At 33.9% G+C, this 16,998-nt stretch overlaps 1 protein-coding gene across 1 annotated transcript in view; it reads left to right on the plus strand.

The window, feature by feature from the left end:
* Window positions 1–16,998, plus strand: part of GRID2 (glutamate ionotropic receptor delta type subunit 2) — a 1,451,106-nt gene that overhangs the window by 583,740 nt on the left and 850,368 nt on the right. The gene's annotated exons all lie outside the window — the stretch shown is intronic.

Consider the following 16,998-nt stretch of genomic DNA (forward strand, 5'->3'; position numbering starts at 1 on the left):
AATTTGCTAAGTAAAATCATATGTCAATGTAGTTTTAATTTGTATTTTTAACTTTGTGTGCAGTAGACTGTTTTTAATGTTTTTAGTCTAATTGTTTTCTCCTTCAGTTTAAAATATATCTATGTTTTCTGTGAGTATAATCCATTACATAAAAGCCACAAAAAAATCACTAAGATTCTGCTAATATTATTTATATATTATTTTCCTATTTTAAATCTGGAAGTATAACATAAATGCATGTATGATTTCTATAGCCGATTTAATATATGAAATTTGAAGCTATTTGTCACTTTCTCACTTCTTTTTCCTTTACTCCATCTATGTTTATACACTAAAGAAAGGTTTATTTAAATTCACTATTACATCTACATTCAATGCACAATTTTGTGTTTAAGAAAAATACAATTCATATATGGTCAATATTATGACATATGAATGATATATTTTCTAGGATCAATGCTCTGAATTGTTTAGGTAATAGAGCACGTTATAAACTATATGAACATGTGGATTTGCTTTACAGTTTCTCAATTCAAAATTATCTCCTAGTTGAATTTATAATTATTGAATATCTATCTTAATATTTAGAAGAAATTTAAAAATAAAGTAGAGCATAGCATTTTGGATAAAGATTACTGAATGAGAAGCTAAAATAGCCTTCAGGACTCCAGAGGAGACTGAACTGTTGTTTATGATCAGCTCTCTTCCAGCAGTTGAATTGGCAGAGTTCAGATAGGGAGCTAAATGTGACCCCGCTGAGAGAAGAAATGGGGAAAAATAGAAAAAGTAATTGCTTTAGCAGTGAGCTAGTTTGGAAGTGATGGATTCTTTTAGGTTGAATTTGGTAACATTTCTGTCCCTGGAACACTCCCTCAGTACTCTGTGAGGTAAAGCTCTCTGTCTAGGGAGGTAGAATCTCTTTAAAAACCTGCCACCGTCTTAAATATTGTAGCTGAACAGATGTAAATACACTCGAGCACCAAGGTTTGTTATTCTCTGTGTCCAAAAGCATAAGGTGAAGCAGAGCCATCTGCTACAGATCTTTCTGCTGCTCTTCAGGACCTCGTCATATCAGTCGACTTTAGATTGACACCCTGATGCTGAACCTACAATTGGCCATTTCGCTCCAACCCATTTGTTGGCTGTTATCACAGAGGGATTGGAACAGAATGTTTAGGGCAAAAAAAAATACCAATTTTATGTGCTTTTTGGACATAGGAAACAAGTCAGTAAAAATGTAGCAAAGTTTGACTTTTGGATTTTCCCTGTTTGTGCTCCTCTGATCGGCTGCACATGTTTCAGAAACTAATCATTTATTTTGACAGACTTTATTCAACATCACACTTTCTACTGAGTTTTCCGAAAACCCAAAGATTATTTTGTCCTCTGGCATTCACACACCAGCTGGTCTAATTTTTTGCCTGTTGTCTCACAATAGGTGTTAGGAGGTTTTCTCCCTAACCTGAATCAGTTCTGCAACTGACAGAGCAAAGTAAATCTAGGACAAAAACAACGGAGAATATGTTTCCACTAGCAAGGTCAGAGTAAATTATGGAGGATTTATGTCCTAAGATGGTGTATTAGAGTCCTGTGAGTGCTTTTGTTTGAATGGCAACATCAAAATAGGAAGAAGTATGTGGGCTTAGACAGACACATTATTTTTTCTGTCCAGTTCGATCATTAGTTAATATTACCTCACTCCCCTGATGCTTCATTAGTTGCACAACTAGAATCTGTGCCACTTCCCAGCTCCTTCCCAAAGAAGGAGCCATAGATAAGTCTTCCAGCATTGCTGCCTCTGACAGGGGCAGCAGGCAAGCATGGCGGTAGCATCTATTTGTCCTCCCAGTCATTAGCCTCAAAAGTTGGCCCTTGATTTTGGATTTATTCTCCAATAAAGCCAAAGGTTTATATTACTTATATAAAGGTTTCTATTACTTATAAAGGTTTATATTATTTATGTAAACCTTTGAAACTGTACTTAAGTTTATAATTTTGAAATCAATGTAAAGAAATGTGTACTAGAAATACATAGACTTCTAGCTAAATTTGACTGGTTTCTTTCTATTTTTAACAATAATACCTAATTGAATTTCAATTATGGGATGTTCCCATGTTCTACTAATTTGAGAACTACTTGTCAAATCCATATTCAAGTCATTTATGTTGATTATGGTTTCAAAGGTTTTATTCCTATCCACTTGTGATATTTTCCTTTCCTATTATAAGTACCTAAATATATTTTGCTATTCTTCTAAAATAAACTTTTGACTCTAATATCTTCTTTGGAGGCTCCCTAGTTTTTTTAAAATTTATTTAATGATTGTTCAAGTACAGTTTTCTGTCTTTTACTCCCATCCCAGCCCACCTCCTGCAGTGCTCCCCACCTCCCTTCCACTTTATGTCCCCTGCCGTAGTTGTTGTCCATGTGTCCTTTATACTGTGGATCCTTCCCCTTTTCCCCTGAAATTCTCTCCCCTCTCCACTCTGGCCCCTGTCAGCCTGTTCTGTATAATCAGATTATTGATCTTTTCCAAGAACTATTCACAAAAAATATTATTTTTATTTCTCATGAATTTCAGAGCAAAAAGATGTCAAAAAAATGGAGGGTCCCTAATTTTTGACATCTGTTTGCAGGTACTAACAAGAAACCACTATTAGAGGTACATATATTCTATAGATTATACCTATGTGAAATGGGTAAACATTTTCTGATGTTTTCAATACTCTTGATTACTTACATGGTTTTCATCACTATGACATCATCATTATTAAGCTTTGTAAATGTTATATGTCTAAGCTTGTTGAATAAAATAAAATTTGCCTCTATAGATTTATGGTGTGTCATATAAAATACTCCAAAAATTAGCAACAGAATATTTTATTTGTCTTTTCAATATGTAATGTATTCACATGTTCAGATTTTTAAAAAGCATAAAACCCAGTGATTAGGTTTCTGCCACACATTTATTTTTCTAGAGATATGTTGTAGACAGATACAAGCAAAACCTAATTTACTACTTTTTAATAAACCCACATGGCTTCATTCTACACATATTGTTCTGCACCTTGCTTCAGCTACTTAATGTGTTTTGAATAACAATCTTTTATTCTTGAAGAATTCCATATTCTTTATATGGCTGCATACTATTCTGTCGCATGGCTTGTTTATTTAACCTGTTCCCTGTTGTTTAACATATGTGGTTTTCTAAGTTCTTTTCTGTTAAAAAAATGATTCATTAAAATGTGAACTTGTATGCTTTCACATATGTGCAATAATGTAGAGGATAAATTTCTAAAAGTTGGGTTGCTTGGTCAATGGCTAAATGCATTCCTATCACTGATTTATTTCCAAATTGCCTCCAATGGTGTTGTACCAGTGTGTACTTAACCCCAGCGACCTTTGCCCAGCACTTGTTTTCCTACATATTCCCTAAATACCCTAACAAATTTATAGGTCTTTATCAATATGATAGGCAAAAATGTTTTCTGTTGGAGAATATCTGTGTTGTATTTTCTATGTCTTTTGCTCAAATATTCCATTATGTTCCTTTTCTTGTCATTCATAAACAACCTATCTTCACTAGGGAAAGTGAACCTTCATGAGTTACAAATACTTTATACAATATGCTCTTTGACTTTAATGGCACTATGGTAACTCTACTGTGAAACAACATTTTTATAATTTTTATTGTTATTCTATTATAGTTGTCCCAATATTTTTTCTTTTCCCTCTTCCACCCAAACCATATCCCACTTCCAAGTCAAGGCCCACACCACTGTTTATGTCTGTGTGTCATTGGTACATGTTCTTTGACTAGTCCCGTCCCCTTCTTTCCACCATTATTCCCCCTATCTCTCCCCTCTGGATTCTGTCAGTCTGTTCCACATTTCAATGACTCTGATTCTATATAGCTCATTAGTTTATTTTGTTCATTAGATTCACTTTATAGGTGACATCATATGGTACTTACCTTTTGCTGCCTGGCTTACTTAGCATAATATTCTCCAATCCCACTCATACCATCAAAAAAGGTAGGAATCCCTTCTTTTTTACTGCTGCATAGCATTCCATTGTGTAAATGTACCATAGTTTTTGATCCACTTATTTACTGATGGGCAGTCAGACTGTTTCCAAATCTTGGCTATCATATAAATTTTTGAAGTATTTGTTCCAGATCTGTGAAATATGGCATTGGTATCTTAATAGGAATTATATTGAATCTACAGATTGCTTTGGGTAGTATGGACATTTTAATTATGTTAATTCTTCCAATCCAGAAACATAGTATATGCTTCCACTTATTTGTATCTTTCTTTACTTTTTTCTTCAGAGTTCTATAGTTTTCTGAGTACAGGTCTTTTACCTATTTGATTAAATTTATTCCTAGGTACCTGATTTTTCTTGTTGCTATATTAAATGAGATTGTTTTCCTAGTTTCTCTTTCTGAGAGTTCATTGTTGGTGTATAAAAATGTCATCAATTTCTGAATATTGACTTTGTATCTCACTATTTTGCCAAATTCACTTATTAGGTTAAGTACTTTTTTGCTGGAGACTATAGAGTTTTCTATGTTCACCATCATGTTGTCTGTGAATGACAGTTTTACTTCCTCCTTTACAATTTGGATACCTTTTATTTCTTTTTCTTGTCTGATTGCTGTGGTTAGAACTTTCAGTACTATGTTGAATAAGAATGGTGAAAGTGGACATCTTTGTCTGATTCCTTATTTTAAGGGGAAGCTTTTACTTTTTGCCCATTGAGTATGATGTTCACAGTAGATTTTCTTGTAAGTCCTTTATTATGTTGACATGGGCTCCATGTATTCCCACTTTGCTGATTGTTTTTATCATAAATGGGTGTTGGGTTTTCTTTTCAAATGCTTTTTCAGCATCTATTGATATGATCAGGTGATGTTTGTCCTTTATTTTTTATGTGGTGTATTATATTTATTGATTTGTGAATATTGCAGCCCTGGGGTGAATCCTACTTGACCGCGGTGTATGATCTTTTAAATGTATTGCTAGATTTGGATTGCTAATAGTTCATTGAGAATATTACCATCTATGTTTTCAGAGATATTGGCTTGTAGTTTTGTAGTCATTGTTCTGTCTTTACCTGGTTTTGGAATTAGGATAAAACTGGCCTTGTAAAAAGAGTTCGGGAGTCTTCCCTCTTCTTGAATTTTTTGGAATTAAGAGTTAGTTCTTCTAGAAATGTTTAGTACAATTTACCTGTAAAGCCATCTAGTCCAGGGGTTTTGTGTGTTGGGAACTTTCTGATTAGTTCTTCAATTTTGTTAGTTGTTATTGGTCTATTCCAGTTTTCTACTTCTTCTTGATTCAGATTTGGAAGATTGTATGCTTCTAGAAATTTATCCATTTCACCCAGGTTGTCCAGTGACTTGGCATATAGCTATTCACAGTAATTTCTGACAATCCTTTTTATTTCTGTGGTATCCTGTTGTAACTTCTCTTTCATTTCTGATTTTATTGTTTTGTGTCCTCTCTCTTTTTTACTTGATGACTCTGGATAAAGGTTTGTCAATTTTGTTTATCTTTTCTTTTTTACATGTTTTTAAAGAGTTTATTTATTTATTTTTAGAGAAAGGGGAAGAGAAGGAGAGAAAGGGAAAGAAACTTCAATGTGTAGTTGCCCCTCACTTGACCCCTGCTGGGGACCTGGCTTGCAACCCAGGAATTTGCCCTGACTGGGAATGAACCACAGCCCTTTGTTTTGCAGGCCCACATTCAATCCACTGAGCTACACCAACCAGGGCTGTTTATCTTTTCAAAGAACCATTTCCTGGATTCACTGATCTTTTCCATTTTTTTCCAGTCTTTATTTCATTTAATTGTGTTCTGATCTTGATTATTTCCTTTCTTATACTTACTGTGGGCTTTGTTTGTTGTTGTTCCTCTAGTTTTTCTAGATTTAAGGTTAGGTTGTTTATTTGACATTTTTCTATCTTTTTTACATAGCCCTGTATTGCTATGAACTTGCCTCTCAGGATTGCCTTTCTCTCTCAGGACTGTGTCCCATAGGTGTGGAGTTGTTCTGTGTTCATTTTCACCTGTTTCCAGATACTTTTTGATTTCTTCCTTCATCTCATCATTAACTTTCTTATTATTTAATAACATGTTATTTAGTCTCCATGTATTTGAATGTATTTCATTTTTTTTCTTGAAGCCGGTTTCTAGTTTCAAGCTACTGTGATCCAAGTAGATACTTGATATAACTTCAATTTTCTTGAATTTGCTGAGACTTATTTTTTGTTCTACCATGTGGACTATGTTTGAAAATGTTCCATGTGTATTAGAAAATAATGTATATTTTTCTTCTTTGGGATGAAATGCTCTGTATATATCAATTGAGTTCATTTGATCTAGGGTGGTGTTCAATGCCAACACATGTTGATTGTTTGCTTGGAAGGTCTATCCTTTGTTGACAATGGAATGTTAAATTCCCCTAGTATAAGTGTGTTACTGTTGATATCTTTCTTGAAGTCCTCCAAGATTTTTCTTATGTATCTGGGTACTCCTACGTTGGGTGCGTATATGTTTACAAGGGTTATATCTTCTTGTTGGACAACTCCTTTAAATATTATGTAGTGACCTTCTTTGTCTTTTTTGTGGACTTTGTTTTGAAGTCTATTTTGTCAAATATAAGTATTTCGACACCAGATTTTTTCATGTCTGTTTGCTTGGAATATTTTTTACATCCCATCAATTTCAGCCTGTGTAGATCTTTGGTTCTGAGCTAGGTCTCTTATAGATGACATATATGCAAGTCATATTTTTTTATCCATTCAGCTACCCTGTGCCTTTTTTTATTAGGACATTTAATCCATTTACATTTCAGGTTATTATTAACAGGTTGTTATTCATTGCCATTTCATTGCCATTTTTGCCCTCCGTACCTCTGTCCCTTTCTCACTTTTTTTTTCCATCTTGTTGAAGCAATCCCTTTAGCATCTCTTTCAATGCTGGTTTGGTAGAGATGTAGTCTTTTAGCCTTCTTTTGTATGGGAAGCTTCTTATTTTGCCTTCCCTGTTAAATGAGAGCCTTGCTAGGTAGAGTAGTCTTGATTACAGGCCTTTGGTTTTCATTACTTTGGAATATTTCTTGCCATTCCCTCTGGCTTGTTATGTTTATGTTTAGAAATCGGCTGCTAGCCTTATTGGGGCTGCCTCTTAGGTTACTAGGTGGTTCTCCCTTACTGCCTTTGAGATTCTCTCTTTGTCTAAATTTTGCCATTTTGATTATGATGTGTCTTGGAGCGGGCACTTTAGGTTCATGTTGATTGGGACCCTCTGTATTTCCTGGATTTGAGTGACTTTTTTCCTCACAAAGTTAAGGGAGCTTTCAAACAGGTTTTCTAACCCTTGCTCCTTTTTTTCTTCTGGGACAAATATCATTATGTGTCATTCTTTTCTTCAGCTCCCTTAAACTATCTTCATTCTTTTTAAGTCTTTTTTCATTTTTTTCCTAAACATCTGTCTGCGTTTTTCTAATAACTTCTCTTCCAACTCACTGACTCAACCCCCTGTTTCATCTTGCCTGCTTTTAATTCCTTTTAGTGTGTTCTTCATTTCAGATTTTGTACACTTCACTTTCTCCTAGCTCCTACTCATAGTTTCTATGTGTTTTTCATGCTGATGTACTTCTCAACAAGTTCTTTGTAGATCAAAAATTTCCTTGTGGTTTTCACTGATCTCTTTGTGTCCTGATAACCATGATTTTTAGCTCTATGTCAGATAGATTCCTTTCTTCAGTTTCTTTTAGCACTAATTATAAGGATTCTTCCTTTCCTGTTGATTAGGGGTTGTTTCTTTGTCTTCCCATTTTAGGTGACATTTTTGTTTGTTTTTCCACGTTAGATTGATGTGCTTTTATTCCCTGTCTTTTTGGGTGGCCTTCTGTGGTAAGAGACCAGTGCCACTCAGCGGTGTAGTCTCCTTGATCTCCTGAGCTGGATGCTCTTGGGTTGCCCTTTGTGCCATTTATATGGATTCTCTTAATTGCATTTTGGTTATTGTTGGGTCATTTTTTGGTGGGCTCTTCCCTCTGACTTACTGACTGAGAGTCACACTGCCCTTAGATTTTGTATGATGTTTTAAAGGTGCTGTCTGGACAAAATAAAACAACCCAGGAAACAAAACCTATACCCACAAATATGACCCCACCACAGCCACCCCATCAACAACAAATGAGCTAATATTAATAGAGGTGGAAAGAGATTGACTATTATAAGAAAGGAAAAGTGAATATGAGGTAACTGATAGAAAAATGATTTTTAAGAGGGTAGATGGACTAGAAATAATAAGAGTAGGAAATAGACACAAGGCAAAGAATGAAAGAAAAGAAAATCTATATCATACATAAGAAAAAGGGGTGGAAGAAGGTAAAATGAAATAGGAAAATGGAAAATTATAATATGAGGTTTAAAAATAATTTTAAAAATAAGAACCAAGTTGAGGAAAAACATCAAAGATACCAATAATGAAAAGTGAGTAAGGATTAATAAAGGTGGAAAGGGAATAAGAAGGAAAAAAGAATGAAAAACAAAAATAGAGATGTCTAAAGAAAAAGAAAAGTGATTTTGAGAGATAGAAGGAGAAGAATAATAAAATTAAGGAATGAAAACCAGGCTAAGAGAGGGAAAAATAAAATTTAAAATAAAAAAAGGGCAGGAGGAAGGCAAAATGGAGTCAGAGAGAGGAACAGTAAAATTTGAGATGTAAAATAAAAAAATAGTAAACATCTAGAAATAAAATTGGAGAAATGCAACTACAACCACCACATTAACAACCAACAAGCAAAGATTAATAAAGCGGGAGAAAGAATAAGGGCACTCTAAGAAAGGTAAAAAGAATATGGCAAAAAAGATGGGAATATGGGAAAAAAGATGATTTATGGCAGTTAAAATGGTGTTGAGATGCTGGAGAAGGAGAAAGAGTAAGAGTGCAGAATAGAAACAAGGTGTAGAAACAGAAAAATAAAACTGAAACAAAAATAAGAAGAGTAAAGAAAGCAAAATGGAGTAAGAGAAGGGAGGAGTAAAATATGAGATTTGAAATATACTAAAATAAAAAGTTAAATAATAGGAACAAACTTGAAGAAAATAAAAAATGTTTAAAAAAAAGCAATACAAGAGAGAAAAGAACACAAACAATGAAGAGGACCACAGTGGAATTTGTCTCAGCAGAGCTCAGTGTTTGCTACTGTCTTCTCTTTCTGAATCTGCCCCTGATAATGTCAGATAGTGGCCTGGTCTGGCCTAGTCAGCCTGTTCAAAACTGCAAGCAATCCACAGTCTGTGGCTGTGCCCTTCAAGCTTGGCTGGTCCCCACTGTTCTGTCTTGCCAGCTTTCCATCAGAACAAGGCCCAGGAATGGTTCATCTGATGCCCGAGAGCACTACCAGTACCACCTCCACCTGCCTGCACAGGGAACCTCTGGTGTGACTGGGAGGATGGAACGAACCTCTGGGTCACCCTGGGGAGGTGCTATTCAGTTTTCAGGGAAGATGGTGGGAGCGTTTCCCTATCCCTTCTCCACCACACATCTTGGTGTGTCCCAGATTATTTACAATAATGTATAGTTGCTGATGAATTAGCTGTCCATTTCCTGTGAGGGGCCAACCTGTATAAAAGGGTCAGCTCTGTGTGAGAGCCGAGGCTGTGTGGGGCCCTGAGCACCCTTTGTTGCACCTGTAATATCTCTGTTCTGCTGGTTTCAGTGGATCAGGGCCCTAGGAACCAGCCTAACTACGTAGTGTTTGATAGAAGTTAAGAAAGGGACCCTTTTGAGCTTCTCTCTTTCCCCTGGGGCTACGTGCTCCTGAGTCTGGCCTTCCTGATCTGCAGAGCCTATAATCCTACTGGTGAGGTTGGGCACGCCTGCCTAGGAGGGGACCTGCCTGGCTGCTAGGAATCTCTGGCATTTAGCTCCTGGCTGTCCAGTCCCCAGCCTGCAGCTCTGGCAGGAGACTCAGGCCCACACTTTGCACTCCGCGCAGCTCCTGCCCCCCTGAGTTGGATTGCACAATCCCTTCAGCATGCCACTTTCTCTTCTTCTTGTGTAGCTGGACTCAGTGGGACTGAACTGCATTTTCACTCTAGTTTCTTTGTTGGCAGAGCTGCCCACAAATTTATTTATTTATTTATTTTTTGCATTTTGTGGGCTTTGTGTTATACATAAAACGCATTTACTAATCCAAAAAGAATTATCAATGGCAAATTTTGTAGCTTTTTCATTTCAGTTTTTTACTTTTCAATTTTTCAGATTTAACATTAAATACTTTATCAGTTTTGTTTTGGTTTTTTTGTTATAAACTGTGTTAGATCACTATTCAACTTTATTTCCAGGTGACAACCCAAGTTTTCCAGAATAATTTACTGTGTAACCTAACTTTTTCTTAACTTAATTATTTACCAAATTCCCAAACAATATCCATTTTTCTGTAATTTTCCATCTAAACTTGAAATTAGTTTACTTCAAAAACATGAATGCTATTGACATTTTATTGAAAACTGCATCAAATTTAAAGATTAATTTAGCGAAATTTTATATCCTTATGAATTTATTCAAACCCAAGAACAGGCTGTAGCTTGCCCTCTGTGAAAATCTTTTATTTGAATTACTTTAATTTTTCTAGAATAGAAATTGAAATTTTCTTTTAAAGTTAATTTTTATGCATTTTATTCATAATCATTTCTTTTTTCTCATTCTAGAAGGTTCATAATCTTGTACAATTTTATTACCAGGTATTTGGTAGCTTTATTGAAAACTGTTGTGGATTATTAGGAAATCATGGCACAAAATGACTAGATAAACGCAATGCAGTTGCATAGCTCAGTATATATAACTCATGCTTTGCAAAGCTCCGGGAGGAATCTCTTTCTTGCTTATTTTGGATTTCTCATGTTTCAGGCTGTGTTTGCCATTTTGTTTACTTCATAATTCTGTAAATTTTGACTATGTTAATTTTCTAGGCTATCTTCCAGATTTAAGTGGATTCTGTGTCTTTTCCTTTGGAAAGTCTAGGTAACTAGAGCTAACTTTAATAAATAGCTTATGTGCCAGGTATTGCCCTAAGCCTTTTAATAATGACAGATATACTCTGATAGAGACACCATTATCATGCCCATTTTAGGCCTGGAAATGGCGTGGGAGATAATGTGATTCTGCTTGGCTTGCGCAGTTCAGTAGTGAGTGCTCTAAGGGCAGCCAGCAGTCTAAAGGCAAGACTGACTCACACTTCAGACTCTCTGCATGGGAGGCAACAACATCGTAAAGCTGGTCATCATGTTCAAGTTAATGTTTCAAATCAGAATTTCTTTTGAATACATTTCCAAATTGTATTACATCTGGGAACAATATGACTTATAGTGCATTAATTAAGCAAACTAATTTAACTTGGTTCACCACTTGTTTGCATTGCTTTTATATCATAAAAGTCAACCTGTGAAATAATTATGAAGTGCATAAGTGAAAATAAGCTAATTTTATTGGAATAAAAAATTCAAATATTTCCTGGTAACACTCAGATATTCTTTTTAAAATTAATGTAGACAGGTTGTGCACATAGTGTAAAGGATATTTTCTTATTTATTAATTACTTAATTTTGGCTTTTTAAATTTTATTTATATTTACTATTGCTTACAAATATTTATGTACTAGTAAGAAAAGTATAGTTTAAGTTTGAAAATTAGCAGAAAGCAGGTTCTTTATTACGTAATTCTTGATCTTATGACTTCAGTTCTCAGTATTTTTTTTGTTTTAACATCATTCAAATTCAGTTGGCATACATTTTAATCACATAATGAAAATACAAATTAAATATTTTTCAAATTCTGGAATTATCTCTGTTGCATTCAGGGATATGGAAACATCTGTGAAAATGTGCAGAGACAAGATAGTTCCGGCACCATTTGTTGAAAAGACTGTTGCTTCATTCTATTGCCTTTCCTATTTTGCCAGAGATCATGTGACTATCAATAGGGTCTATTTCTGGGTTTTCTAGTCTGTTCCACTGACTAATTTTTCTATTTATTCACCAGCACCACACTGTCTGGATTTCAAGAAATGTATAGTTCTCCAGCTTTGTCCTTGTCCTTCAATGTTGTGTGAGCTGTTGTGGGTCTTTTGCCTCCTCGTGTACACTGCACTTTGGAAACAGTTTGTCAATAATTTTAAAACAACTTACTAAAACTTTGATTGGGATTGCATTGAATCTATACATCAAATTGGGAAAAACTGACATCTTCACTCTATTTTCTTCCTATTTATAAACATGGACTATCTCCATTTATTGTTATGAGTTTTGTAGTTTTCCTCATAGAAACTTTTGACACAATTTTTTAGATTTATATCTAAGTATTTCATGTTTGAGGAATGCTAATGTTAATGGTATTGTGTTATTAATTTCAAATTCCAGTTGTTCGTTACAAGTATATAGGAACAAATTTGACTTCTGTAAAATAACTTGGTAACCTGCAATATTGCTATAATTACTTATGATTCCATGAGGTTTTTTTGGTTAATTCTCGGGATTTTTTTTCATGGCTGATTATCTGTAAACAATGATCTTTATTTCTTCTTTCCCAATATATATGCCTTTCTACCTTTTTTCTTTTCTTATTGTATTAACTAGAACTTTCAATATAATGTTGAAAAGGAGTTATGAGAGGAGATACCCCCACCTCATCCTTGATCTTAGTGGGAAAACTTCCAGTTTCTCATCATTAAATGTAATGTTAGCTCTGCGTTGATCGTAGACAGTTTTTATCAAGTTGAGGAAATTCCCCTGTGTTCTCATTGTACTGAGAGTTTTTATCATCAATAAATGTTGCACTTTGTCAAACGTGTTTTTCTGCACATATCGATGTAATTATGTCATCTTTCTCTTTTAGTTTGTTGATGTGATAGAATATGTTAATTGATTTTTGAATGTTAAAACAACTGTCCTTAATTGGCATAAATCCCAGTTGGTCAGAATGCACAATTTTTACAGATTTTGAATTTCATTGAGTCATACTTTGTTGAGAATTGTTTGTATCTATGTTCATGAGAGATATTGATTTATAGTCTTCTTGTAATATCTTTTTTGATTTTGGTATTAGGATAAAGTTGTCTTACAGAATGAGTTATGAAACATTCCTCTGTTATTTTTTTCCTCTGAAAGGTTGCAGAGAATTGAAATAACTTGTTTCCTTAAATGTTTGGTAGAGTTCACCAGCGAACCAATCTGGGCCTGGTTGCTTTCTGGTTTAAAGTTTAATTACTGAAGGTTAAATTAAATTTTTTATAGCTATAGGCTTATCCAGGGTGTCTCTTTTTCATTTTGTAAAAGTTGGCATTATGATTAAATATCTTTAAAAGTAATTGGCATAAAATAAAGGCTAAATAAATTAATGAAAGAGTGAATGAATAAATTAATGAACATTTTTTTCTTGGATTATAAATAAAGTGTGGAGTGAAAGTAATGAAAAAAGGGCACAGAAATAACAAGTAAGCTCCATTTAACTTTCTCAAAGTTAAAAAAAAAACAGTCATTAAATTTACGTTGTTCTTGTCTTCCTAATAAATTCTAGGAGCTAGCTATGATTATACTTTTTTTTTCCACATCAGCAAACCAAAATACAGAGGCCACTTAAATGCTCTGGTGGTATTAGTCTTCAAAACATAGTCAACCTGATTCCATAACTTCTGACCTTTCCATATAGCATATATTTTTTTATCTTTGACATAAACATGGTATAAAAAATTCCTTAGAGAGGTATGGTTACTTCTCATTGTGCTGACAATGTGAGATCCTGCTATTCTAGCAACTTTAGTTGAACTAAACCTCAGATTATTAAAATTTTATAGAATTATTTTGATATGCTGCTTTGAGAGATGTCTAAATAGTTTCCATGTCTAGAAAAAATAAAATAAGTCTTAATATTTTAGAATTGGAATGTCCTAGAAATAATTTACCCTGGTCCACCACTTCATTCCATGCAATATAATAAGTTATTTTTTCTAAGATACATTACAGAGTATCATTTGAAGGATCAAAAGCGACTGAAGTCAGGATGTTTTGTTTATTCTATTTTCACAAACTTATATGACCCAAAGAAATATTCCTTGTCATTTACTAATCATTATTTAGAATATACAATTTCTTGATAACTAGTTTGACTTTTAACAATAAGATGTTTACTTTGATTTAAAGAAAAAAACGGTTGTCCCCTAATGATATTTCTAACCTGTGTAAAAATCAGTGTTTTGTTCTTCAGAACCATCATTTGTTCCCTAACACATTACAACAGGAGAGGCAATGGGGACTCACTGGAGAAAAAGAGCAGTGTTTGTAAGCAGAGAATGTGCCACCAGGAAACCAGAGTTCCAGTCCCAGCTCTACCACTAGTCTGTTTAATGAGTTATTTCTACTTCTTAGAGTCTTGTTTTTTAATATATAAAATGTGTATAAGAATAGACTCTATTTTACAATTTAGTATGAATAATTGTGTGTGTGTATATATATATATATATATACTCAATTATTATATTATTGTGTGTGAATATATATATAATATATTATTTTATATATATTCACAGAGAATAGTGATAGTGCCTGGCATGTTGTAAGCAGTATCTGCCTGCCTTTCATAACCATTCTGTGTATGGGGACAGAATTGAATACAAGGCTCTGGGCCCATGGTTCTCTAGTTTGTTTTGAGAAATATGTCAATAATAAGACATGACACTAATTACTGGCTTACCATTAAATCGATTAGGAGAGTTTATAAAGGAGACTGGAATATCCTGGGCATGGCTTGTATGTCTGTATGATGTGTGTGTGTGTGTGTGTGTGTGTGTGTGTGTATAATCTGTATTTTCTTTGGAGGAAAATGGCATGAACCCTATATTCTCCTTTATTCCTGTCTGGTTCCCAGTTTCTGTACCTCTTTACTCTTTCACTGTGTGTCATCTACCTCATGCTGCCTCCAGCAAAGACAATTTCAAAAAGAAAAGCTGACTAACCACAATATGTAATGACTAGTAATTGTTTTTACTCCATCTGGATGTGAAAGTATCACACATAATTTGTGATTTCCTGAATTCATGAAAAATTAGAACTCTGGATTAAGTTTTTTAGTTGAAACAAACCACTTATGAAGCAGGAAATATTGCTGAATTTTAACTTTATGACGTTTTACTGGTGGCATCACAATTCTACTTTTTTTTAATCAGTGAAATCATACATAGTCAATACAATATAATGTAGACAAATGTATTGGTGATGATAATGGATTTTATTTTGTCATAACATTTGACAAATGAAGCATTTTAAAAGATTCACTTTTAGGCTTTCTTCATAATAGTAGTTTGTTTTCTGTAATATTAAAAATAAATTTCTCTTACAAAACTATTTTTAAATCTCTTTATTGATGTACAACTTTGTATATCACAGAATACACTCATTTAAAGTCCTAATACAAAATAGTATTAGTAGAATCACATAAGTATACAATGACTGCCACATTCTAATTTAGAACACTTTCATTAACCCCAAAATAAACTTTCTTTTCATTAACAGTCACTCTTCATCTCCCCATCCAAGCCCGCAGCACTAGTGGGGACTAGTTGGGATTACTTTGAAATCACTTTTGTCAATGTCTCAGCATTACATAGTCTGTTGGAAAATGTATGATTAAGAAATATTTTTAACCTTGAGTCACAATGCCATGTAGTGCAAAGAGATAGTGGAACTGAGATTCCACTAACCCACAAAGTTATGGGTCACCTCACAGAAATTATAGTCCTTTTAGAGGAAGATTGTCACACTTATTATCAGAACATGCTCCCATTCAATCTGTCCTTATTCAATCTCTCATATCACAAAAATATAAATATACATGTACCTGTTAATAAATACCTGATTTATTATATTCAAATAGAATACAATATATTTTTATATATTTTATTAATTATGCCATTACAGTTCTATTTCCCCCTTCATTTCCCTGCACCCTGCACACCTCTCCCTCACCATTCCCCCCCTTTAGTTCATGAACACGTGTCTCAAGTTCTTTAGATTCTATATTTCCCATACTATTCTTACCCTCCCCCCATCTATTTTCTATCTATTATCTATGCTACTTATTCTCTGTACCTTCTCCCCCCTTCTCCTCCTCCCACTCCCCTATTGCTAACCCTCCATGTGATCTCCATTTCTGTGGTTCCACTCCTGATCTAGCTATCCTCTTAATTTGCTTTTGTTTTAGGTGTGGTTGTTAATAACTGTGAGTTTGCTGTCCTTTCACTGTTCATCTTCTTTACCTTCTTTTTCTTAGGTAAGACCCTTTAACATTTCATATAATAAGTGCTTTGTGATTGGTCCGTGTTTCAGAGTACATTAGATTTTTAATAAATAATATTTCATATATTTTATGATAGCTATGAAAATGGAATAGCCAAAACTAAATTTAGGTAATTTGGCTGGTGTAGCCAAATTAAGCCTATGTCTTTTTGCTTAATACATAAATACCAGAAAGCATATCTTCAGAATATGATAATATAATAGGGACTAAATTTTGGGAATTACTTTGATATTAGTCTTAAAAAAGCCATTAATGACAGACAATATTTTAGAAAGAATTTTGTTAAGTTCTATCAGTGCAATGGTATAAAGCCAACTGAAAGAATCACTTGAAGATATTTCTCTTTAATTAGGAACCAAATTACAATTTAAGAATGGACAAGGAATCATTAGCAATGAGAAAATATTGACTAATAATTCCCATTCATAATGATACACTGCATGTAATATCAAAAATATCCTTTAAACCATGTATTGCTGTGATGGACAACATAAAAATATAATGAGTAATTTATGTATCTGTATGTGTTTGTGGTTTATGTATATGTATGTAAGGGTGTGTCTACTGTTCAAACCTTAAACTAAGTAAATAGCCCATTAACAATGAGTTTTAGGAATAAATCTT

The sequence above is a fragment of the Artibeus jamaicensis genome, unplaced genomic scaffold (assembly GCF_021234435.1).
Source record: "Artibeus jamaicensis isolate MK-2021 breed Jamaican fruit bat unplaced genomic scaffold, CSHL_Jam_final contig_452, whole genome shotgun sequence".
Classification (NCBI taxonomy): Eukaryota; Metazoa; Chordata; class Mammalia; order Chiroptera; family Phyllostomidae; genus Artibeus; species Artibeus jamaicensis.